Genomic DNA, 27,504 nt, shown 5'->3' with positions numbered 1-27,504 from the left:
TATATCTTGGCCACTTAATTTGATTATGGACCAATGTACTTCTTTATTCAACATGGATTGATGATCATGCAAATGAGCTTCTCCTCCACTGTCCCTGTCCACACTTTTTGCTGCGTCAGGAAAACAGCCATCATAATCAAGGGTCTCTCTTAGCCTGCTCCTTCTCCCTTCTCCTATCAGGCAGAAAACAGTACAAATCACCAGACTCAAGGACTTCAATCCTTCTGTTTTCAGACACTTCAAAAGACTTCTCAAACACTAAAAGATCAACGCTTGACCTCTCCATTTTCTTGGTCGTGGCCTTTGCACTTTATTTGTTTACTGGCATTACACTTTCCCCATAAATGCAACACTAAAGTATATTCAGAAATCTGTTTTTATTCCCACTCTCATTGTGCTTATATGGGTGGAAAACTGTTAGTTTTCTTCTTTTTTTCTTGTAGTTTAACTTTCCTATGCTTGTTTGTTTTTTATATAATTAGGTAAATACTTGCAACTGTTCAATGAATTTTCTAGTAATTGTGGTACAATTGATTCTGTATTTTTCTAGATTATTCTCAGTTTTTCTGCAGCAGGTGTCACACCACTTGATTCTGGCTATTTTTATAGATTAATTGTTATCACTGGATTTTGCCAAACTCTATGAGACCACTGTGATAATTTCTTTATCATTTCTTTGTTTCTTCTTCATTCTTGTTGCCTTTAATAAAATGGCCATAAGCTACAAGCTTTATGCATCATTCTAGACTTCTGAAATCTTTTGGATCCCAAGAACACCAGGATCCAGCAGGCTGGCATAGCTGACAGTATGGTTGCAAAGATTTAAGGACATGGAAGAATCCCAGATGAAGGGGAAATCATTAGTGCATATTATTTAACAGGAGGTAAGAGCCTCCTGCTTACATTCCTAATCATCTGAGAAGCACCTAGTTCTCGGTTCAATGCACTAACTATAGGAAGATCAAGAGTGAAGGTAAACTCTATTCTCTGCTGAAGCACTACACAGGTTGCTTACAGTTATGTTTTTTATTGTTTCTTTATTGTGATACAGCACAATTGGTGCTTTGAGCCAGACTGCCCAACAATCCCCTGATTCAATGCTAGCCTAATCCTAATCACAGGACAATTTATAATGACCAATTAACCTACCAACCAGTAGGTCTTTGGACAGTGGGAGGAAACTGGAGCACCTGGAGTCCCACACGGTCACAGGGAGAACGTACAAACTCCTTACAGGCGGTGACGGGAATTGAACCCAGGTCCCCTGCACTATACAGTGTTGTGCTAACCACTGCACTACTCTGCCACCCAATGGATATGATCTGACCAATAGATTCTGGTCTGGACCACTGGTGCCTGATGTCATCCATGATTTTTTTTATATAGTTTATCAACAATACCAGTTGTAGTGTCACGAGAGACGTGCAATAGTCACACTGTCTACTACATGGCTTAGAAACAGCATCTAACGGACTTACCAGGCATTTTTTCAACTCTTATACAGTACTTGGATGATGTTCTGATTGCATCTGACATGGCAGGAAAGCAGGAAATAAAATCTGCTTTAATTACTTGATTATTTATCCTCCAAGGGTCACAAAGCAAATTTGGACAAGGCATAATTGCAACAAATAGTAACTTCCTTGGGACAGAAACTGTCCCAAGGTAAGCGGGGCTGAGGATTGTGCAAAGGCTGTCAGATTAGTAAAACCACCTGCAGCAACAGTCCAGCAACTCCAATCATTTCTGGATTTGTATAACTACAACAATGCATGGGTTAATTCACATGCTGAAGTTACATAACCAGACAACTATGTGTTGAAGGGCAGCAAGTGCTCAGATGAACCTGTTACTCTTAATGAAAAAATAACTGGAAGAGCTTCAAAAGCACAAGAGATTCTGCAGATTCTGGAAATCCAGAGTAACACATACAAAATGTTGGAGGAACTCAGCAAGTCCGGCAGCATCAACGAAGAGGAATAAAGTGTTGATGTTTCAGGCCAAGATCATTCATCAGGATCAGAAGTATGGAAATATATTAGAAGCTCTTGAGATTTTTATGTATTTGATCTTCTAATGTAACAAAATTGAATCTGTATAATCTCAGAGTGCTTTGCTATTATGCTAAGTGTGTACATGGCAGGTAACATATACAGTTCTGATCATTGTACATTGTGTAACTAAGAGGATTCAGTACATTGCGTGGGTTTGAAACAAGACTGCAGCTGCCAAGAGAGGAGCTGAATCAGCCAACACAAAAGGATTGTTTAAAAATGAACTTTGTAAACTGTAAAACAGAAGCTGCCTGCCATCCATTGTAAGGAGAGGAAGTGGGCCATCTTGCAAGTCATAAACGGTCTTTTGAACAGATCCACTCTGTGTTTGTTTAGTATTTTTTATTTCTTGGTTATAAGACCTAGCAAAAGGTACATGACAGAACATTTCAAACATTAAACACAACAATATGCATAGCACCTGCATTAGGGATCCCTAACATGAGTAAATCATTTACCCTGTATATCCATGAAAAAAGACTACATGATGGCAGTCTTGACTCTACAACATGAACACCAAAGCGTCCCATTGCTTATTATTCCGCTGAACTGGACAACGCAGCATTTGGATGGAGTTCGTGTTTGCAAGCAATGCAAGCAACCTGCCTGATAGTCATAGTTGCCTCCAGTATTGTGCTTGATTAAGTTGTGAATGATTAATGTCCTCATTCAGTAAACAACTTACTGACAATGAATGGGGCCTCTCAGGTAACAACTAAGTGGACTAAATGGTCCAATGTTCTTGAAACGACTAATATTATCATGCAGCAAGTGAGCTCAGTGAATTTGGCTAGGCCTTTGCCATTGAACATGATGGCCATGACTGTGCCAGGGGAATAACAGGCCATGAAGGTGCAGGTCATTGCTAAGAGATGCCTCTATCAAACCTGGATCTGAGTCAATACATCAGTGGCTCTTTGACAGTTGAAGGGGGAGTTCAAATGGCAGGATGGGCCATTATTTCTGAAGCTGAGGTACAGGCAGCAGGAAATATAGCTCCTGCTACCTCTGCACAACAGGCAGAACGAAACTCCCTGATTGAAGCCTGTAAGCTGACAGCAAATTCAAGATTTGAGATTGTTTAATGTTATTTCCAATACACAAGTGTAAAGAGTGAAATAATTGTTACCCCAGATCCAATGCAGTACAATTAAAGCTCAGTAAGATAAAGAAATAGTAAGAAGAAATTCACAAATAAATAAAAACATAAGATAGCTTATATACGTAGATTGATTGTATGTACATAAAGTGATAATGGGTTCAGAAATTTCTGTGCTTAAGATTGTCTGACAGGAAGGATATGATGTGGTGATGGTGTGGGCTGGTGGAAGGAGGTGTTAATCAGCCTAACTGCTTGGGGAAAGTAACTGTTTTTGAGTCTGGTTGTCCTTGCCTGGATGCTACTAGCATCGTCCCTCATGGGAGTGGGACAAACAGTCCATGAGCAGGGTAGGTGGGATTCTTCATGATATGGCTGGGCTTTTTTCAGCACCTTTCTGCATATAGGTCCTTAACGGTGGTTAGGCTGGTGCCGGTGAAGAAATGGGCTGTTTTGACAACCCACTGTAAAACTTTTGTGTCCACCTCAGAGCAGTTTCCATACCACGCAGTGATGCAGCATGTTAGGATGCTATCCACTGCGTATTTATAGAAGGTTGTGAGTATTGATGTGCAAAGTCCAGTTCCTTCAGCCCCTTTCAGAATGTATGATGAGCATTATGAGCTCTTTTGTTTGTGTAGGATGTGTCCTGGGATCATGACAAGTTGTGCGAGATGCTCTCTCCCAGGAGTTTGAAACTGCTCAAAGTTCCACCACGTGCTGCCGATGTAAAGAGGTATGTGAGTGGTGCCAATTCTCCTGAAGTCGATAACCATCTTTTTTATCTTGTTAACATTGAGGAAGCGATTATTTGCCTGGCACTGTTGGGGAGTATTCTGGAATTACGTGAATATAGCGGGTATTAATTCAAACAAGAACCATGCTTCAGTTCTGTAAATCTAAATAAGTTCAGGAAGTTTGCAATTAGCCTTCAGTTGTTTTGCAAGCAGTAAATTGAAGTGAAAAGCACAGTTTTCTCTACAGACTAAGAGATTGTACACACAAGAGACAAACGTTAAGATAATGGGGTTGTATTAACTGGAATGCATCAAACTAAGCAACATGGATAAGTTATTTGCACTATCATGACTTGAGTGCAAGCTGACAGACCAGACGGATGCTGTCACAGCATATCAAATATGGTCACAGGTATAGGCAATCAATAGTACTGTGTACTTCTCATGTTTGTGTACTCAGAAAAAGCTCTGACAACATTAATTTTGGTGTCTGGCTCTCTGTCATCAAAAGGTTTTAGTATATTTGTATTAGTTAGCTTCTCCCAAAGGTGTTTGGTCCTTCAGAGGTGTCCTTATCAATTACAATGTGCTTCCACTATGTATCTGAAAGGAACCTCCTGTCAACTCAAATTGAAGTAAGCAATGTTATTGTAACTATTGAAATTGCATTGAATCTCCTGCTGTTGCCTTTGATCCAAGTGTATAAAAATGTGATTTACCTTTGGGTTTGTGAGCCTCTACTGAGAATGCCTCCAGAATGCTCGTTGTGCTGAATAAAGACTTCTAAACCACCAGCTTCAGTGTCTCTCCAGTGATTTAGATCACAGCCACATGTTTGCCAATGCACTGGGTCTTCCACCTCCTCTCTGTAGCCAGTCCCATCATTGTTGGCGATGAGCACCGCTACTGTCGTGTCATTGGTGAACTTGACAATGTGATCACTTGGGTGTTCGGCTGTGCAGTCGTGAGTGAGCTGAGTGTGCATCAGTGGGCTCAGCACACAGCCCTCAGGGGACTCCTGCTGAGGATGATGGGGAGGGAGGAGTGGTTATGCATCCTGACTACTCTGAGTTCTGAAGTCTAAGAAGGAACTTCAGCCAACTTCTACACGGCCTCTTGTAGAAGGTTGCTCACAATCTTGGAAGCTTATGGGGGCAAAGGGGATTTCTTAAGGCTATAAGAACCCCAGTCAAGAATGATCAACTAGTACAGGAATTAATGGATATTAGATACAATTGCCTTCAAAACACAGCTGTTTTAAAATGTAGAATAGCGAAAAAAAAAGGCAGCATGGGAAGAAATAAAAGAAGCAAAGTAAAGTAAACATGCGGAGCAAATGATCACAGACAAACATTCAAGATATTTGCAACAAGCAAACCCAATGCTTTAACAAAGAAAAGTAGTTCTAGATGGAGAGTGGTGGGAATATAAACAGTGATGGGGCATGAAGATATGGAACTGCTCACAGACTAGTGGCTGCAACTATGTTGCTTCCTTATCTGGCACAGCAGATATGCTGCCTAGGAAACATTTCAGTTGAAAAGATGATCAACAGATTCTCCCAATGGTGGTGGAATCCAAAATTACGGGCACAAGCTCAAGAAACGTTGTAAAGATGCATTATGTGCTAGAAATCAAATCCCTGATTTTGAGCAGCTCTATTAATACAAGTAATTGGAATGTAACCCTACTTTCCTAGCTTGATGTTGATTTCAGTCAAATCCTATCCATCAGACGATGTATCTTCACTGCTTTTTTATGAATATGATCAGTCAAATCCATTATCCTGAAGCACCAGAAAAAACTACCACAATTAAGTGCCCGTGCCCCATTATTGCCCTTGCAACTGGACTACATTACTTTAGCAAAGTGTCAAGGATACTCAGATGTATTGGTAATAGCAGACAAGTTTTCACGATGGGTGGAAGCTGGCTTGGCAAAAAAGTCACTGCCACACACGCAGCAAAAATGCTCTTCAAAGACTATAGTGCCAGTTGGGCATTGCCATGTCATATTGACTCTGACCAAGGGACACACTTCACTGGAAGAGCCCTCAGTAATTATGTCGACTGATGAACGTTTAATGCTCCTTCCATTGTCCACATCATTCAGAATCATCAGGACAAGTAGAATGAATGAATGGCATCATCAAATAATGATCAACTAAGAATCATGTTGAGCACATACCAGGGCCTATGACCCTTCCTATGGTCTTATGTAGCATCAGCGTAACCACCCCACAAAAAAACTAAATTATGGGGGCTCTTGATCTCAGAGAGGCTGATGTAAAATTATAGCAGAATATTTAGTTAACTATTGTGTGAAACTATCCCAAGCTGTTCAGTCTGCTTTTCAACAGATTTCTGCTGCTTGGATAATTCCTGTTGAGTGGGTCCTGATTAAGAAAGCACACAAGGAGCCCTTGGGAGCTCAGTGGAAAGAACCTTATCAAGTGCTGTTGATTACCATTTCAGTGGTGAAAGTTGAAGTAAAAAGTAAGTGGATACATGCTAAACATTGTGAGTGAGATAATGTGTTACCCAAATGAAGACAGTGAACATTGAGGTTAATGTGCTAGTAACCTCTACACAGCTGGGCTACAGTGAGTAATTCACTAACCAGCCAGAAGACATTGATCACTACTGGACACGATGATTATTCTGATGTTTTTGTTGTTGTATTTCTACCTATCTCATCCAATTAAAAATGTTGCTACAGCTTTAGAAAGTGGAAGCAATGACAGCGCTGGCGCCTTATATGCAATGTGCAAGCTGACTTGCCAAGATTGTATGGCATTTTGTAAGGGAGGAATGCATGCTGTTCTAGGAAAGGAGTGTTGTATTTACATACCTGATGAGTTGGGAAATACAAAATGCTGGTGGAACGCAGCAGGCCAGGCAGCATCTAGAGGAAGAGGTACAGTCGACGTTTCAGGCCGAGACCCTTCGTCAGGACTAACTGAAGGAAGAGTTACTAAGATATTTGAAAGTGGGAGGGGGAGGGGGAGATCTGAAATGATAGAAGAAGACAGGAGGGGAAGGATGGAGCCAAGAGCTGGACAGGTGATAGGCAAAAGGATGCAAGGCTGGAGAAGGGAGAGGATCATGGGACGGGAAGCCTGGGAAGAAAGAAAGGGGGAGGGGAGCCCAGAGGAAGATGGAGAGCAGGCAAGGAGTTATAGTGAGAGGGACAGAGGGAGAAAAAAGAGAGAGAGAAAGAAAGTGGAATGAATAAATAAACAAACAAACAAACAAATAAATAAATAGATAAATAAGCAAACAAATAAACAAATAAATAAATAAGTGATGGGGTAAGAAGGGGAGGTGGGGCATTAACAAAAGTTAGAGAAATCGATGTTCATGCCATCAGATTGGAGGCTACCCAGACAGAATATAAGGTGTTGCTCCTCCAACCTGAGTGTGGCTTCATCTTGACAGTCAAGCAGGCCGTGGATAGACATGTCAAAATGGGAATGGGATGTGGAATTAAAATGTGTGGCCACTGGGAGATCCTGTTTTCTCTGGCGAACAGAGCGTAGGTGTTCAGCGAAACGATCTCCCAGTCTGCGTCGGGTCTCGCCAATATATAAAAGGCCACATCGAGAGCACCGGACGCAGTATATCACCCCAGCCGACTCACAAGTGAAGTGTTGCCTCATCTGGAAGGACTGTCTGGGGCCCTGAATGGTGATGAGGGAGGAAGTGTAAGGGCATGTGTAGCACTTGTTCCGCTTACAAGGATAAGTGCCGGAGGGAGATCGGTGGGGAGGGATGGGGGGGACGAATGGACAAGAGAGTTGCATAGGGAGCGATCCCTGTGGAAAGCGGGGGGGGGGGGAGGGAAAGATGTGCTTAGTGGTGGGATCCCGTTGGAGGTGGCGGAAGTTACGGAGAATTATATGTTGGACCCGGAGACTGGTGGGTTGTTAGGTGAGGACCAGGGGAACCCTATTCCTAGTGGGGTGGCAGGAGGATGGAGTGAGAGCAGATGTGCGTGAAATGGGGGAGATGCGTTTGAGAGCAGAGTTGATGGTTGAGGAAGGGAAGCCCCTTTCTTTAAAAAAGGAAGACATCTCCTTCGTCCTGGTATGAAAAGCCTCATTCTGAGAGCAGATGCGGCAGAGACGGAGGAATTGTGAGAAGGGGATGGCATTTTTGCAAGAGATAGGGTGGGAAGAGGGATAGGCGAGAAGGGGATGATTGACTTTCCAGCATCTGCAGATTTCCTCGTGTTTGAGTTGGGAAATATTCTTGATTTGGTAGAACATATTCGTGATGGATGGGATTTGACTGGAATCAACATCAGGCCAGGAAGCTGGGGTTGCATCCCAATTACTTGTATAACAGCCATCATTAACAGACTTGCTCAAAATCACGGAAGTGTATCCATTCATAGTTTATAGAAGGATAATCCATCTGACAATGACATTATTCTACAAACGACCTTTGATGTTTTCATAACTCGGTGAACTTTTGGCTGTCTTAATGCTTAATGCAGGTACTGCAAGTCCTTCTGCCTCTGAATTTTCAGATGTAATGATTATAAATGTGCGAGTTAGAATCAAAAGTGGAGGGGTGGTATGTTGGATTAGGCTGTGGAATTGGTTTTTTTTGTATTTTTTCTTGTGGTTTAACTTTCCTCGGCTTGCTTATTCAAGTATAATAATTCAGTTTATTTTCCAGTAGGTGATTTTGTATTTTTCTGGAAACTTCTCAGTTTTCCTGCAGCAGGTGTCACACCACTTAAAACTGGCTCTTTTATATGTTAATTGTCATTACTTGAATGCTGGTTATCTCTAGTCTGAGTATAAGATGACCACAACTTGTCTTATTTTTTCCTTCTTTGTTCATTTTTCATCCTGTAAAATGTAATGAAATGGCCACAAGTAATAAATTTCATGTCTCATTCTTGACCTCTGAAGAACTCTTGGATCACCAAAGTACTAGGATTGAACATACACAGTATGGTCTATCTGGATGGCACACAAGCGATAACTTTTCACTGTGTCTTGCTACACGTAGTAGTAATGAACCAATAGTAATGTCAATTTGCCAAATCTGTTGACATTTTTGTGGTTATAACTAGCAGAAAAGATAGACTGCTTTTGGACATTCAGAAGTCCTTTGATGTAGTGCTGGAGAAGAGATTGTTGAACAATATTAGAGGATACCACCACAAATCTCACCACGACTCAGAAGAGTTGCTTCTGTCTCTCAAGATGGCTGTTGAAATGAATGTTTCTTTATCCTCTTCCTTGCAAAAAGCAGATGATTTGCAGCAGCTGACAATTTGCTGAATGCTATTACATCAGACAAGCTATTGAACATTCTATTCAAGGAGTGTTTGATGCTCTGCGGGCAGGCATCAGCAAGAAGTGAAGGACTGCAAAGTGAAGGTCTTGGTTTGAGCTCTTCTTCAAGTTGGAGGATACTGTTGATCACATACTGAGCATAAAACTTTACAGGTGTCACATGTAGAATCTGCTCGACAAAAGAACTGACAAGGATTTGATTCCTCAGGTGCCAGGGTCTGACAGTAGGCAGCAAATTCTGCTGGTTACCAAGCACAATATCCTGGTAACAGTCACAATATATCATTCTGGCAGGGTTCTGTGTCATCTGCTTTTGAGTCATCATAACTAACTACATACTGGTTACTGGGTAACACGGATAAGACTGACTCTACAGAGGGACCTGTGACACATGGAAATATGCATGCAATAAAAACCATGCATTCAAACAAAATAAGACAAAAAATATTAGTGTTCTAAATCACTACATGTGCTGCCTTGACCACTTTGGATGAACTCTACAGCATTCAACACTGTGGTAGCTAGAGTCGTGCTGGCCTGCTGTATCCTGTGCAATCCTGCCACTTTGAGGAGAAAGCCCTGCCACAAACTAATAGTTCAATAATTCCATTTAATATCAGAGAAATGTATACAGTATACACCCTGAGATTCTTTTTTTTTGCAGACAACCATAAAAGCAGAAGCTTGCCCTAAAGAATGAGTGACAGTAAAAATGTTAGAACCCCAAAGCTCCCCTACTCCCCCCCCAACACACATAAACACAAGGTGGGGAGAGGGAGAGGGGAGAGGAGGGGAAGGGGGAGAGGGATGGAGGGAGGGAAAGCGGGAGAGAGGGAGGGGGGGAGAGAGAGAGAGAGGGAGAGAGAGAGAGAGAGATGAGATGGCCAGGTACTCCATCCAGACTGGGAGCTTTCCTTTGATTCACTCTCTTGAAGGCAGCACGCATGATCAAGTGTTCATCTTGATTATATTAGAGTTTGATCATATTAGAAGCTGGTTCAGGACACTAAAAATACTGGGGTAGAAACTGTCCAAGTCAGGTGGTTTTTGTACTCTCAGGCTTCTGTATAATTCCACCCTATGGGAAAAGGGAGAAGAAAGAATGACCAACGTGACTGGGGTCCTTGATTTTGTTTGCTGTTCTCCCAAGGCAGTGGGATATACAGTCAACGGAGGAGAGGCTGGTTGCGTTCACAACTCACCACAATTTCTTAGAGTCTTGGACAGGGCAGTTGTCATGTGACGTACTGATGCATCCAGATAAGATGCTTTCTAAGGTGCACAGATAAAAAAAATATAAAAGTCATCAGGAACATGCTAAAACTCCTTTACCTTATGAGGAAGTAGAGGTATTAGTATGCTTTATCAGCAGTAGCATCGATTTAGTCTATCGCTAACCATCACAATATTCATCTGGCTATAATCCAAGCATAAAAACAGCTACAAGCAAACATTACTAATATATTTTTTCTGAAAAAGAAATTAGCTCATATTGCACATAAAGGTTAACCAATTACCTTTTTACACTTCTTGGTCCTTTACCTGTTTTTGTTGCATTTCAAAAGTACAACCCAAATGGCTGGCTGGAGTGTGCACTGAGATCTTTAACCTTTCACTTCAGCAGTCTGATTCAAGCCTGATTCAAGCAGGCTTCAATTATACCGGTGCCAATAAAGAACATGGTAACCTGCCTAAATAACTATCACCTAGTAGCACTACATCCACAGTGATTGGATGTTTTAAGAGGTTGGTTATGAAACATATTGAAGCCTGCCTGAGAAGTGACTTTAATTCACTTCAGTTTACCTACAGGCACAACAAGTCCACATTGGCTCTTCACGTCTGGATGTTCTTTAAGCATTCAATACCATCATCCCCTCAAAACTATTCAATAAGCTTCGACTTTGGCCTCAATACCTCTTTGTGCAATTGGATTTTTCTTTTTCTTGCTTATATACCCCATTCATTTCTGATTGGCAACATCATCTTCTCCACAATCTCCATCAGCACAGGTGCACCACAATACTTAGCCCACCGAACTACTTGCTTTACAGTTATGACTGTGTGGCTAAGCCACACAAAAGTTAGCTGACTTGAAGAATGTTGTTGGCTGAATCAAAGGTGAGGAAGAATCAGCTTATAGCAGGGAGATTGAGAATTTGGCTGAGTGGTGTCACAACAACCTCTCACTCAATGACAGCAAGATCAAGGAGCTGATTATTGACTTCCAGAGGAGGAAACCAGAGGACTATGAGCTAGTCCTCATCACAGGATCAGAGGTGGAGAGGGTCGGCAATTTTAAATTACTCTGTGTCATCATTTCAAAGGACCTGTCCTGAGCCCAGTACTTAAGAGCAATTATGAAGAAGGCACGGCAGTGCCTCTACTTCATTAGGAGTTTGTGAAGACTCGGCATGACATCTAAAACTTTGACAAACTTCTAAGAATGTACAGTGGTGGAGAGTATATTGACTGGCTGCATCAGAGACTGGTTTAGAAACACCAATGCCCTTGAATGGAAAATCCTACAAAAAGTCATGCGTACAGCACAGTCTATCACAAGTAAAGCCCTCCTCGCCATTGAGGACACTTACAAGAAGCATTGTTGAAGAAAAGCAGCATCCATCATCCGGGACCTCACCACTAAGGTCATGCCCTCTTCTTGCTGCTGCCATCAGAAATAACGTACAGAAGCCTCAGGCTTCAGGAACAATTATTACCCCTCAACCATCAGGCTCTTGAACCAAAGGGGATAACTTCAATGGAGTTACATTCCAGGACTCTTCAACTCGTTCTTTGCACACTGGTTGTCTTTCATTGATTCTCTTGTGGTTATTGGATTTATTGAGTGTGCCTGCAATAAAATGAATTCCAAGGTCGTATACGGTGACATGTATGTACATAAATTTACTTTGATCTTTAAACTTAGAACTAGAACTAGAACTTTGAACTAGAAGGTAGAACGTGGTTAAGCAAGCGAGTATAAATTTAGCATCAATAGGCAGGAATGTGAAGTTAAGCGAAATTGGCCGTGATTGGATTCAACATAAGAGGAGGAACAAGGGGCCAAGGAGCCAACTTCTGCTTCTCATTCATATTTTCATATATCTCTAGCTCCATTATTTTAGAACAGAGACAGCACTGTCAATTTGTAAAACTACCAAAGAATATCAAAGAACCTTTGTTAGTCTTTGTTGTGCATTTTTTCATGGATTCAATTTTCTTCCTTTGCTTTGTGGCTGCCTATAAGAAGATGAATCTCAAGATTGTATATGGCATACATACTTCGATAATAATTTTACTTTGAACATCAGCATGACCTGTGGTAGAGGATATTGCACAACTTTGGCCATTGAAGACCAGGCTAACCTCCCTTTACCACGAGCAGTAGATCTGGCCACCTAGCAGGTAACAGCAAAAGCAACGGCAGAATAACAATGATTATTTTCATTTATTTAGAGATACAGAGCAGAGCAAACCCTTCCAACCCAATGAGCCAGGCTGCCCACCAACCCGTCGATTTAACCCTAGACTAATCACAGCACAATTTACAATGACCAACTAACCTACTAATTTTTAGATTACGAGAACACTCAGTCCTCTTTTATTGTCATTTAGAAATGCATACATGCATTAAGAAATGATACAATGTTCCTCCAGAGTGATATCACAGAAAACAGGACAAACCAAAGACGAACACTGACAGAACCACATAATAACATATAGTTACAGCAGTGCAAAACAATACCATAATTTGATAAAGAAAAGACCATGGGCACGGTAAAAAATAGCCTCAAGTCCCGATCGACTCCCGAGTCCCTGATAGCAGGCGGCAAAAGGGAGAAACTCCCTGCTATAAACCTCCAAGGCACTGACAACTGCCGATGCCTTGGAAGCAGCCAACCACAGCCGACACTAGGTTCGTCCATCTGAAAACTTCGAGCCTCCGACCAGCCCCTCCGATACAGCCTCCCGAGCGCCTTTGACCTAGCCCCGGCCGCCGAAACAAGCAAAGCCGAGGATTCGGGGCCTTCTGCTCCGAGATTCCGGTTACCACACAGTAGTAGCAGTAGCAAAGCGGACATTTCAGAAGTTTCTCCAGATGTTCCTCCGTACTCTCATGTCTGTCTCCATCAAATCAGAATTGTGCACGGTCCCCTACTTGACAGATTACAGATATCATTCACCGGAGAGGCCTCTCATGCTGCGTCCTGCCACCATCTCCTCCTCCACCCAAATTGGTACATCTTTGGGTTGTGTGAGGAAACCAGAGTGCCTGGAGGAAACCTGTGCACACATGGGAAGAAAATGAAAACTTTGTTATAGATGGCTGAATTGAACTCTGAATTCTGATGCCCCAAACTGTAATAACATCGTCCTAACCACTATGCTTCCATCCACCCAGTCAGATTGACTTCTGCCAACCTGACCACACTGCCGTCAAAGGTAAAGTTATCAGGAATGCTAAAAGGCAGTACAAGGCCTAAATCAAGTCCCAGACCTACACGCTACAAAACAAAGTTGGGAAACATCACTGACAACAACACATCCCTTCCCGACGAGCTTAACATATTCTATGCACATTTTGGACAGAAGGGAACGAGTATGTCGCCACACACCCCGATAGCCTTCAATGCACCTGAACCAATACCCACCACTGCAGATGTCAGATCTGTCTTCCAGGGAGTGAATTTGTGGAAGGCATCTAGTCCAGAAGTTGCCCAGCCACATCTTTTGATTCTGCTCAGATAAGCTGGTTGGGGTACTTGTAGACATTTTTGGCCTCTTTCTATTTCAGTTTGAGATTTCCACCTGCTTTAAGAAGACCGCTATGACCCCAGTACATAAGCAATACAAGGTACTATGCCTTAATGACCACTACTCACTGGCTTTGGCTTTTGCCATCATGAAGTGCTCTGAGAGGCTATTCATGTCACGCATTAACTTCGGCTTCCCAGACAACCGCGACCCAGTGCAGTTTCCTACCACCAAAAGTGTTCTATTGCACATGCCATCTTCCTGACTCTGCTGTCACAGCTGGTATATCTGGACAGTAAAGACACCTACATTTATTGATTGTAGTTCTACCTTATTTACTATTACTCCAAGCAAAACTATCTCCAGATTCTGAGACCTAGGACTCAACATCTCCTTTTGCAAATGGATCCTTGCCTTCCTGACCAACAGACTGCAATCAGTAAGGATAGGCAGCAACAGTTCTGCTTCAATTATGCTCACTGTTGGTACACCACAAGGTATATCCTCAGCCCCCTACTCTACATCCTATAAATTCATGATTTTATAGTCAGATTCTGCTTTAAATCCATCTGTACATTTAGCAATGATGCCACTATAGTAAAAACCTAAATAATCATGAGTCAGAGTACAGGAAGGAGATAAAGAGCCTAATAGCATAGTGTCACGAGAGCAATCTATCCCTGAATGTCCACAAAGCAAAAGAGCTGGACATTGACTTCAGGACATGGGGTGGTGCCCATGTTCCTTTTTACATCAGTAGCACTGAGGTTGAAAGCTTCAACTTCCTAGGAGTGAACATCACCAATCGCCTATCCTGGTGCAGCCACATAGACACTGGCCAAGAAATTTCAGCAGCACCTCTCCCTCCTCAGGGACCTAAAGAAATCCGGCCTGTCCCCTTTCATCCTTGCCAACTTTTAGAGAGGCACTAAAGAAAGCATCCAATCTGGATGCATATTGGCTTGGTATGACAACTGCTTTACCTGTGACACCCCCACGGTCTCTGTTTATGCCCTGCTGGCTTGGTGAAGCATCCAACATTATCAAAGTAGTAGAGGGATGCAGGGGGATTGACATGTGTCATGACATTTGTTGTTTTCTGGCAGCAGTACATTGCAATACATAATAATTTAAAAGCTATAAATAACAATAAAGAAATATATTTTTAAGAAAGAAATTGAATAAGCAGTGGAAAAAGAGAGCAAAGAAATAGACTAGTGAGGTAATGTACAAATGTTTGTAAATGGGTGCATTGTCCATTCAGAAATCCGATGGTGGAGAAGAAGCTGTTTCAAAAAATTCCTAAAATGTGGTCAAAACTTACATACTAATTATGCTTTTATGGAAAATATATGCCAGAGACAGGCAGTGTAAAGAAATTCTTGGTCTGCAATGTATATAATAAATTGATATAACAGAATAGATTTTGTGGTTTATTTTCTTCATTGTGCCTATGCAAAAACTCCATCACTGAAGCATAGTCAATGATCTGTTGTCAGCAACTTTGAGCCTGAGTTCCTCGAGCAGATGTGCTCACCAGGGACCACAATGGAGTCCACCAGCTCCCACATCATGCAGCTACAGCACATCACCTGATCCTGCATCGACCTTACTTTATTTAATTAGTTGTAGTTTGGTGACATTTTTATTCAACCACTACAAAAGCTTTACCGGCTACTCAAACGTGCCTCCTCGCTGAAGGGTCTTTTGCTGAAGTTGGAAAACTCCGCTCTGTCCGCCGGTAAACTATACCGCAAAGTGACTCTCAGTCCCGCCTTGTTAGGCCAACAACAACTTCGCCACTATTCTAGTTATCAGTTTGCTTTTTTCTTTGAAAAACAAGCTAAGTGCCTCTATTACCACTAGCGTTAGTGAACTGCTAATGCAAAGGTAAAAAAAAAAGACTAGAACTATTTGTAGAACCCAAAAGATTACAAGTTCTTCTTGGAAGACTGTTAAATTAGCTTTGGCATTCTTGTATCCTACCTATGATGCCAACCTTCCATTTATTTAATTGAAAATCCTTTTAGACAAGCAACAATGCAACAATAGGGCAGCACAGTAATGTTGTAGTTAACATAGCACTGTGAGTCTACATGGACTTCAGGCAAGGCACTTGACAAGGCTCCACATAGGAGGTTGCTCAAGAAGGTTTAGTTGCTTGGCATTCAAGATGAGGTAGTAAATTGAATTAGACGTTAGCTTTGCTGGAGAAGCCAGAATGTAGTAATAGATGGTGGCCTCTCTGACTGGAGGCCTGTGACTAGTGAATCGGTGCTAGGTCCATTGTTGTTTGTCATCTATTTTACGATCTGGATGATATTATGGTAAACTGGACCAGCAAATTTATGAATGACACCAAGATTGGGGTTGTAGTCAGTAAGACTATCAAAGCTTGCAGTGGGATCTGGACCAGCTGGAAAAATGGGCGGAAAAATGACAGATAGAATTTAATGCTGACAGGTGAGAGATGTTGCACTTCAGAAGAACCAGTCAGTGTAGGTCTTACACAATGAGTGTTAGGGCACTAAAGAGTGTGGTAGAACAAAGGGATCTGAGAATACGGGCCCATAATTCATTGAAAGTTGTGTCACTGGTAGATAAGATTGTAAAGAAAGCTTTTAGTACATTGGCCTTCATAGAAGAAAGTATTGAGTACAGAAGTTGGGATGTTATGTTGAATTTGCATAAGATATTGATGACACTTAATTTGGAGTATTGCGTGCAGTTTTGGTCATGTACCCACAGGAAAAATGTAAGTGAGTTTGAAAGAATACAGAGAAAATTTACAAGGATATTGCCAGGACTGGAGGACCTGAGTTATAAGGAAAGATTGAATGGGTTGGAATTTTATTCCCTAGAGCATAGAAGATTGAAGGGAGATTTGATAGAGGTATACTAGATTATGAGGGGTATACATAAGGTAAGTGCAAGTATGCTTTCTCCACTGAGCCTGGGTGAGGCTACAACTAGAGGTCATGGTTAAGGGTGAAAGGTGAAGTGTTTAATTGGACCATGAGGGGAAACTTTTTCACTCAGAGGGTGGTGAGAGTGTGGAACAAGCTGCCAGAGCATGTGGTGGATGCAATTTTTATTTCAATATTTAAGAGAAGTTTGGATAGGCACATGGATGGTAGGGGTATGGTAAGGTATGGTCCAGGCCCAGGCTGATGGTTCTAGGCAGTTTAAATGGTTCAACGTGGATTAGCTGGGCCGAAAGGCCTCCTTCTGGGTTGTTGTTTTCTATGACTATTAGAGTGCCAACAACCTGGCTTCAATTCTGTCACTCCATAAGGAGCGTATACATTCTCCTCGTCTCCTCGTGAGCACGTGAATTTCCTCCGGATGCTCCAGCTTCCTGCCACGTTCCAAAGATGTACGCATAAGTAGGTTAATTAGTCACATGAGTGTAATTGGGCGGCACGAGCTTGCTGGGCTGGAAAGGCTTGCTACCGCGCTGTATCTTGAAATAAAAATAAAACATAAATCTAAAACAATCCATGAGCTATAAACAGAAAACTGTGGTGCATTCATTTTCACTGCCAAACTAACATAAAAGGTCAAAATATTGAAGTTACTGATGTTGAATCCCTCGTAACAAATTGGATTCTGTAATAATCATGGAAGTTCAATTTACAGTTTTCTGATGGATTAAATCTCATCTGTCAAGGGATGCTGCACATTTAATAGGACAGCATCCGTCTGACAGTATGTCAGAGCAGTAAACTATAAATTCTGTTTTGAATGCAACAAATGTTTTAAGAAGATACATCCTTTACAACACATCCTACAACAACACAATATTAAGTTTGAGTGAGCCACATGGAGGTAAAGGTGACCTACTCAAACTATGGAATAGTTTTGATCTGAGCCTCAGCGGATAGCAGTCGGAAAATTTAAGTTGAAGTCACATACCGGAAGCTAATGGCAAAGATGCTTTTGTACAGATCCAAGACCCACCTGCTCTCTCATGTTGATACAGCAAAAGTCAGCTGCTGTCCATACGGTTGATGAATATTCCTGAGATGCCTCGCATCTAACCTAATTCCGTAAAGTCAATGAGACTCTATACATGTAAGAAACCAAAGACACAAAGCTAAGCACAAGAATATGGCAAGAACTATATATATGATTGTAGAAAAGCATTTCAAGATGAAACAGTGATTTACTTACACCTCTTTCAATTTAACATAGAACACAACAGCACAATATAGGCCTCTCAGCTCACGATGCTGTGATGAAGTTTTAACCTACCCTAAGATCAATCTAACCCTCCCTCCAACATAGCCCCCTGATTTTTCTATTATCCATGTTCCTATGTAAGGATTTCTTAAATTCTCCTAACGTATTTGCCTCTACCATCATCCCTGGCAGGGCATTACAACACTCATTGCCCTGTGCAAAAAAAAAATTGACCTCTGGTGTCTCCACTGTATCTTACTCCAATCTCTTTAAAATTATGCCCCCAGTATTAATAATTTCCACCCTGGGAAAAAGTCTCTGGCTATCCACTTGATCTGTGCCTGTTATCATCTAGTACACCTGTATCAAGTCACCTCTCATCCTTCTTCGCTCCAAAGAGAAAAGCCCTAGCTCACTCAACCTATTTTTATAAGACATGCTCTCTAATCTAAGAAGCATCTTGGCAAATTTCCTTTGCACCCTCTCTAGAGATTCTACATGTTCCTTTACTGAGGATACCAGAACTGAACACAAACTTTCAAGTGTTGTCTAACTAATGTTTTAGAGAACTGCAACATTACCTTGTGGCTCTTGAACTCAGTCCCCTGACTAATGAAGGCTACATACCAAACGTTTTCTTAACAATCCTATCATTTTGCATGGTAACTATGAGGAATATATAGATGTGGGCCCAAAGATCTCTCTGTTCCCCCACTCTGTTAAGAACCCTGCTATTAACCCTGTATTCTGCCTTCAAATTTGACCTTCCAATTTGAATCACTTCAGACTTCTCCAGTTTGAACTCTATTTGCTTCTTCTCAGCCCACCTCTGCATCCTATCAGTGTCCCTTGGTAACCCCAACAACCTTCTAAACTACCCTTTGTTCATCTGCAAACTTACTAAACCACCCTTTCACTTCCTCATCCAAATCATTTATCAAAATCACAAACAGCGAGGGTCCCAGAACAGATCCCTGCAAAAAACACCAGATTTCACCCACCTGCAGGCAGAATATGCCTGAATCACCCTCTGCCTTCTATGAGCAAGTCAATTCCGAATCCACAGGATGGTGTATTTGCTTCCAAAAGATAGCCTCCTCTGTTCTATGGAGACAAAATGCAGAACACAGGACCATTTTCTACAACAGTCAAGCTTCTGGAAACATGACAGTTTAATCTTCCGTCTCATTCCCACTCCAGTCTACTTTTGACAGCCCTGTCAAGTAATTTTTCCTTTGCAGTTTTGTAATGCTGTCTCTGAGGTCCTCTAAAGGTCTCTACAAGAGATGGTAACTGTGACATTAAGGTCTGAGGTGTGACAATCACATCTGCCATCAGGTGGTACATGTTCAGCACAAGCTGATTGTTCCGTGATGTTAGGGGTCGCCTATGTGAAGGAACCGCATACTCTGCCTGTGGATCTAATGCACCAAGCAAGGCCTCCTGAAAACCGTATCTCCCTGCAGACATCTGCCCCTCTACGGAGCTGCAGCGATGTGAAGGGTACACTACCCCGCCCCTGTCGTTGACACTAATGGTCAACCCCTGAGTGACAAAGCCGAATACAGAATATTACAGCACAACACAGGCCCTTTGGCCCACAGTGTTGTGATAACCTTTTAATCTACTCTCAGATCTTTCCAACCCATCTCTCCCACATAACCCTCCATTTCTTTTACCATCTATTGCCTCTAATATTCTCTGAAATGTCTCTAATGTATCTGCCTCTACCACTATCCCTGGCAGCACATTCCATCACCCATCACTCTCCATGTAAAAAAATCCACTTCTGACATCTCCCCTGTACTATCCCTCAATCTCCTTTAAATGATGCCCTTTCCTATTAGCTGTTACTGCCCTGGGAAAAGGTCTCCGGCTGTCTGCTCAAACTATGCCTCTTAACATCTCGTACACCTCTATCAAGTCACCTCTCATCTTCCTTTACTCCAAAGAAAAAAGCCCCAGCTTGCAAGGAGATAACGTGAGAGAGGGAATAGGAGATGGGAAGTAGTGAAGTTGGGTGGGGCAGGGGAGGCATTTCCAGAAGTTTGAGAAATCGATAATAACCTCCTTGCCTTCCCATCGCCTCCCTCTGGTGCTCCTCCCCCCACCCTTTTCTTTCTTCCATGGCCTTCTGTCTCTTTCACCAATCAACTTCCCAGCTCTTTGCTTCATCCCTCCCCCTCCAAGTTTCACCTCATGCCTAGTGTTTCTCTCTCTCCTCCCCCCCACCTTTCAAATCTGCTCCTCAGCTATAGAACCTGGGCCTCTGTACATCCCTTTGCAATTGGATCCTCAACTTCCTAACTAGAAGACCACAATCTGTGCAGATTGGAAATAACATCTCCACCTCGCTGACGATCAACCCTGGTGCACCACAGGGGTGTGTGCTTAGCCCACTGCTCTACTCTCTCTATACCCATGACTGTGTGCCCAGGAGTACCTCAAATGCCATCTATAAATTTGCAGATGATACAGCCTTTTTGGCTCAATATTATATCATAAATAGATGGCGTACATCAGTGAGCTATAGCAACTAGTTGAGTGGTATCGCAGCAACAAACTTGCACTCAACGTTAGCAAGACCAAAGAGATGATTGTGGATTTCAAAAGGGTAAGAAAAGGGAACACAAACCAATCCTCATACAGGAATCAGAAGTGCAAAGAATTGAGCAATTTTAATTTCCTGGGTGTCAATATCTCTGAGGACCTAACCTGGACTGAACGTATTAATGCAGTTATAAAGAATGCAAGACAGAGGCTATATTTCATTAGCAGTTTGAAGAGATTTGATTTGTCAATTAAAACACTCGAAAACTTCTTCAAATGTACCATGGATAGCATTCATTCTGATTGGCTGTATCACCATCTCGTATGGCGGGGAGGTAGGGGGGGTGGCCTACTGCACAGGATCGAACTAAGTCGCAGAAACTTGTAAGATTAATCAGCACCATCATTGGTACCAGCCTCTATAGTTTCGAAGGCATCTTCTAGGAGCGGTGCCTTAAGGACCCACGCCATCCCATACATGCCCTCTTTTCATTGTTACCATCATCCAGGATTACAGAAGTCTCAGTGCACACGCTCAGTGATTCAGCAACAGCTTCTTCCCGTGTGCCATCTGATGGACGTTAAACCAATCAACATTACCTCACTACTGGGGTTTTTTTGCACTACTTATCTTAAATTAACCAGCCAGTTATATAGTGACATGATCACTGGATTTTGAGGGAGATGGTCCTGAGTTTGAATCCGGCCGGCTCCTTTAACCTGGGCAACAGCAGTATCTGCGCGGAAGAAAGGCCTGGCAATCTACTTCCATATCTTGCCACAAAAACCCTATTTACAACTGAACTATCAATAGTGTTGGCATCATTCCACGATCATTTGATAGCACTCAACAATATATACTTACTGTAATTCAGTTTTATTCTCTATGTTTATCACGTTTTTCATTGTACTGCTGTCGGAAAGTTAACAAATCTCATGACATATGCCGATGATATTAAACCTAATTCTGATTCTGATTCACTGGCCTCCAAGCAGAAAGTGCTCCACCTAAAAACACCCTCCATCTTCTGTGGGCAAGCCAATTCTGTATCCATACAGCTACAGGTCCCTGGATCCCATGGTTCCTGACTTTCTGAATGAGCCGACCAAGGGGCATCTATTCAAATGTCTTACTAAAATCTATGCACACCACATCCACTGCTCTACCTCCTTGTGTTTTGTTACATCCTCAAAGAAGTTAATCAGGCTAATGAGGATTAACCTGTCCCTCAAAAAGCCATGCTGACTATCCATAATAAAACTAAGCTTCTCCAAATGCTCACGAATCCTGTGTCTTAGAATCTTCTCCAATAGTTTGTCCAATACTAAGACTCAGTGGTCTGTAATTTCACTGGGTATTCCTGGTCCCTTTCTTGAACAAACAAGTTACATTTATCACCCTCCAATCAACTCGGTTCACCCCTGTAGCCGGTGTGGACGCAAACATCATCACCAAAGGCACAGCAATCTTTTCCCTTGCTGTTCACAGTAACCTAGGGTATATTCCAACTGGCCAAGGGATCTTATCTAGCCTAATATTTTTCAGAAGTTGTAGCACATCATCTTTCTTAAATTTGACATTTTCAATATCATCCTGTTTTATCTTGTCCTCACAAATGTTGAAGTATTTAGCACCCAACCTGATTTGTCAAAGTGTTTAAAATATCTGCCATTTTCAAAGCAAACTCTAACATTGTAAAACTACGTAACAACATAAGAACGCTCTGCTCTCCGCTCCCTCCGCACTAATCCTAACATTATTATTAAACCCGCTGATAAGGGGGGTGCTGTTGTAGTCTGGCGTACTGACCTCTACCTTGCCGAGGCACAGCGACAACTCACGGATACCTCCTCTTATTTACCCCTCGATCGTGACCCCACTAAGGAGCACCAGGCCATTGTCTCCCACACTATCAACGACTTTATCCGCTCAGGGGATCTCCCATCCACTGCTACCAACCTTATAGTTCCCACACCCCGCACTTCCCGTTTCTACCTCCTACCCAAGATCCACAAACCTGCCTGTCCTGGCCGACCTATTGTCTCAGCTTGCTCCTGCCCCACCGAACTCGTTTCTGCATACCTCGACACTGTTTTATCACCCCTTGTTCAATCCCTTCCGACCTATGTTCGTGACACTTCTCATGCTCTTAAACTTTTCGATGATTTTAAGTTCCCTGGCCCCCACCGCTTTATTTTCACCATGGATGTCCAGTCCCTATATACTTCCATCCCCCATCAGGAAGGTCTCAAAGCTCTACGCTTCTTTTTGGATTCCAGACCTAATCAGTTCCCCTCTACCACCACTCTGCTCCGTCTAGCAGAATTAGTCCTTACTCTTAATAATTTCTCCTTTTGCTCCTCCCATTTCCTCCAAACTAAAGGTGTAGCTATGGGCACCCGTATGGGTCCTAGCTATGCCTGCCTTTTTGTTGGGTTTGTGGAACAATCTATGTTCCGTGCCTATTCTGGTATCTGTCCCCCACTTTTCCTTCACTACATCGACGACTGCATTGGCGCTGCTTCCTGCACGCATGCAGAACTCGTTAACTTTATTAACTTTGCCTCCAACTTTCACCCTGCCCTCAAGTTTACCTGGTCCATTTCTGACACCTCCCTCCCCTTTCTAGATCTTTCTGTCTCTGTCTCTGGAGACAGCTTATCCACTGATGTCTACTATAAGCCTACTGACTCTCACAACTATCTGGACTATTCCTCTTCTCACCCTGTCTCTTGCAAAAACGCCATCCCCTTCTCGCAATTCCTCCGTCTCCGCCGCATCTGCTCTCAGGATGAGGCTTTTCATTCTAGGACGAGGGAGATGTCTTCATTTTTTAAAGAAAGGGGCTTCCCTTCCTCCACTATCAACTCTGCTCTTAAACGCATCTCCCCCATTTCACGTACATCTGCTCTCACTCCATCCTCCCACCACCCCACTAGGAATAGGGTTCCCCTGGTCCTCACTTACCACCCCACCAGCCTCCGGGTCCAACATATTATTCTCCGTAACTTCCGCCACCTCCAACGGGATCCCACCACTAAGCATATCTTTCCTTCCCCGCCTCTCTCTGCATTCCGCAGGGATCGCTCCCTACACAACTCCCTTGTCCATTCGTCCCCCCCATCCCTCCCCACTGATCTCCCTCCTGGCACTTATCCGTGTAAGCGGAACAAGTGCTACACATGCCCTTACACTTCCTCCCTTACCACCATTCGGGGCCCCAAACAGTCCTTCCAGGTGAGGCATCACTTCACCTGTGAGTCGACTGGGGTGATATACTGCGTCCGGTGCTCCCGATGTGGCCTTTTATATATTGGTGAGACCCGACGCAGACTGGGAGACCGCTTTGCTGAACATCTACGCTCTGTCCGCCAGAGAAAGCAGGATCTCCCAGTGGCCACACATTTTAATTCCACATCCCATTCCCATTCTGACATGTCTATCCACGGCCTCCTCTACTGTAAAGATGAAGCCACACTCAGGTTGGAGGAACAACACCTTATATTCCGTCTGGGTAGCCTCCAACCTGATGGCATGAACATTGACTTCTCTAACTTCCGCTAGGCCCCACCTCCCCCTCGTACCCCAGCTGTTACTCATTTTTATGCACACATTCTTTCTCTCACTCTCCTTTTTCTCCCTCTGTCCCTCTGAATATACCTCTTGCCCATCCTCTGGGTCACCCCCCCCCCATCTTTCTCCCTAGGCCTCCTGTCCCATGATCCTCTCGTATCCCCTTTTGCCTATCACCTGTCCAGCTCTCGGCTCCATCCCTCCCCCTCCTGTCTTCTCCTATCATTTTGCATCTCCCCCTCCCCCTCCAGCTTTCAAATCCCTTACTCACTCTTCCTTCAGTTAGTCCTGACGAAGGGTCTCGGCCTGAAACGTCGACTGCGCCTCTTCCTATAGATGCTGCTTGGCCTGCTGCGTTCACCAGCAACTTTGATGTATGTTGTTGTAACAACATAAGATCTGTGAATGTAATCTTTCCCTTCCGAAGAGAAAGCAGCAGCTATGCTATGACAGTACTTACTGGACTATTGATATGTCAGAATCAGAAAGAGAATCAGGTTTATCATCACCGGCATGTGTCATGAAATTTGTTTACGTAACAGCAGCAGTTCAATGCAATACATAATTTAGAAGAAAATCAATCAATCAATCAATCAATCAATTACAGTATACATATATTGAATAGATTAAAAATCATGCAAAAACAGAAATAATATATATTTAAAAAGTGAGGTAGTATACACAGGATCAATGTCCATTTGGGAATCGGATGGCAGGGGGGAAGAAGCTGTTTCTGAATCGCTGAGTGTGTTCCTCCTACTTGATGGTAACGGTGAGAAAAGGACATGCCCTGGGTGCTGGAGGTCCTTAATAATGGACGTTGCCTTTCTGAGACACCGCTGCTTGAAGATGTCCTGGGTACTTTGTAGACCACTACCCAAGATGGAGCCGACTAAACTTACAACCCTCTGCAGCTTCTTTTGGTCCTGTGCCACCCCCCGCCCCCCCAATGCCAGACAGTGATGCAGCCTGTCAGAATGCATCTACAGAAGTTTTTGAGTGTATTTGTTGACATACCAAATCTCTTCAAACTCCTAATGTCTGGCCTTCTTTATAACTGCATCAATATGTTGGGACCAGGTCCTCAGAGATCTTGACACCCAGGAACATGAAAATGCTCACTCTCTCCACTTCAATGGCTCTGTGAGGATTGGTATGTGTTCATTCCTGTTATGCTTCGTGAAATCCACAATCAGCTCTTTCATTTTACTGACGTTGATTTCAAGGTTGTTGCTGTAACACCACTCCACTAGTTGGCATATCTCACTCTTATATGCCTTCTTTTCTCCATCTGAGATTCTACCAGCAATGGTTGTATCATCAGCAAATTTATAGATGGTATTTGAGCTATGCCTAGCCACACAGTCATGGGGTAAGCACACACCCCTGAGGTGCATCACTATTGATTGACTGCAAGGAGGAGATGTTATCACCAATCCACACAGATTGTGGTCTTCCAGCTAGGAAGTCGAGGATCCAATTGCAGAGTGTTTACAGAGGCCCAGGTTCTGTAACTTCTCAATCAGGATTGTGGGAATGATGGTATTAAATGCTGAGCTATAGTCTATGAACAGCACCCTGACGTAGGTGTTTGTGTTGTCCAGGTGGTCTCAAGCCATGTGGAGAGCCATTGAGATTGCATCGGCCATTGACCTATTATGGCGATAGGCAACTTGCAATGGGTCCAGGTCCTTGCTGAGGCAGGAGTTCAATCTAGTCATGACCAACCCCTCAAAGGACTTCAACACTTGATGTGAATGCTACCAGGCAATTGTCATTAAGGCAGCCCACATTATTCTTCTTAGGCACTGGTAGAATTCTTGAAGCAAGTGGGAACTTCTACTCATAGCATTGAGAGGTTGAAAATGTCCTTGAATATTCCCACCAGTTTGTTTGCAGAGGTTTTCAGAGCCTTACCAGGTATTCCATCGGGACCTTCCACCTTGTGAGGGTTCACTCTCTTTAAAAACAGCCTAACATCGGCTTCTGAAACGGAGATCACAGAGTCATCAGATGCAGCAGGGATCGTCGCAGCTGTAGTTATTTTCTCCCTTTCAAAGCGGACATAGAAGGCGTTGAGTTCATCTGGTAGTGACGCATTCATATTATTGGGATTCGCTTTTGTAGGAAGTAATGTTTTGTAAACCTTACCAGAGTTGTTGTACGTCTGAAGTCATCTCCAACCTTGTTCAAAATTGTCTCTTCGCCCCTGAAATAGCCCTCTGCAAATCATACCTGGTCACTCTTCAGCCTCTAATTCCCATTGCCTTACCTTTACAGTGAATATACACAATTAGATTGCAATCAAAAACATGTCAAAATCATCAGAATATAAGTATTAAGAGATAGGATTATGCCAGCTAATTCCTCGAGCCTGCTTTACCAGGATTTGATCTGATCATGACTTACCTGCCTATTCTCCATAGACCTCGACCCTCCAGCAGAAGAAAATTCCATGAACCTTAGGCTCAAATGTATTCAGTTACTCAGCTTCCACAGCTACCTACAGTAGAGAATTCCAAAAAGTAACAAAATTCCTTTAAAAATTAAACATCTTGACACTGACTATAACTTCATAAATGTCCTGCTACTTCTTCCCAATTACAGATGCCAGACTGGATGACCTGTAGCCTTGTGTTCAGCCTTCCTCTTTTCATGTAGATTTTCATTCTGCTAGGGCCTTTCCAGCATCTAGGGAATGTTACAGGGTCATGACGTCTACTATGTCTGGAGACCCTAGGATGTTGATCCAGGCTGACTTAGAAACATAGAAAACCTACAGCAGAATACAGGCCCTTTGGTCCACAAAGCTGTGCCGAACATGTCCTTACCTTAGAAATTACCTAGGCTTACCCATAGCCCTCTATTTTTCTAAGCTCCTTGTACCTATCCAGGAGTCTCTTAAAAGACCCTATCGTATCCGCCGCCGGCAGCCCATTCCACGCACTCACCACGCTCTACGTGTAAGGGGTTGCTTCTTTTATGTTACTGCTAAGGCTAATAAGATGGCTTCTTTGTTATGATAAAAATAAAATAGCTTTTCTGTGATGTTAACTGCTGAGACAGTGGTTCTCTCTCTAACAGCTTGTTTGGGTTATAATTACTGATAACGAGAATTGTATTCATTTGCTAACCAATTGGGATAGATGCTATTCGTTCTTGCATGTCTATAAGCTATTGTTGTCGCAGGCTTTGGGGCAGAAGGCACAATGGGGGCATAGAGAGGCGACGTAGTGCTG

General features: G+C 42.9%; 1 long non-coding RNA gene across 1 annotated transcript; it reads right to left on the bottom strand.

The window, feature by feature from the left end:
* Window positions 1-17,917: 17,917 nt before the first annotated feature.
* Window positions 17,918-26,501, bottom strand: LOC134343550 (uncharacterized). The gene is made up of 4 exons (XR_010017260.1): window positions 26,417-26,501; window positions 26,183-26,316; window positions 19,143-19,245; window positions 17,918-18,025 (listed from the first exon to the last, which is right to left on the bottom strand). It is a non-coding gene; the product is annotated as an uncharacterized LOC134343550 (long non-coding RNA).
* Between the last annotated feature and the right edge of the window lie 1,003 nt (window positions 26,502-27,504).

This window comes from Mobula hypostoma, chromosome 3, assembly GCF_963921235.1.
Source record: "Mobula hypostoma chromosome 3, sMobHyp1.1, whole genome shotgun sequence".
NCBI lineage: Eukaryota > Metazoa > Chordata > Chondrichthyes > Myliobatiformes > Myliobatidae > Mobula > Mobula hypostoma.
This window is presented reverse-complemented; position numbering and strand designations above follow the sequence as displayed.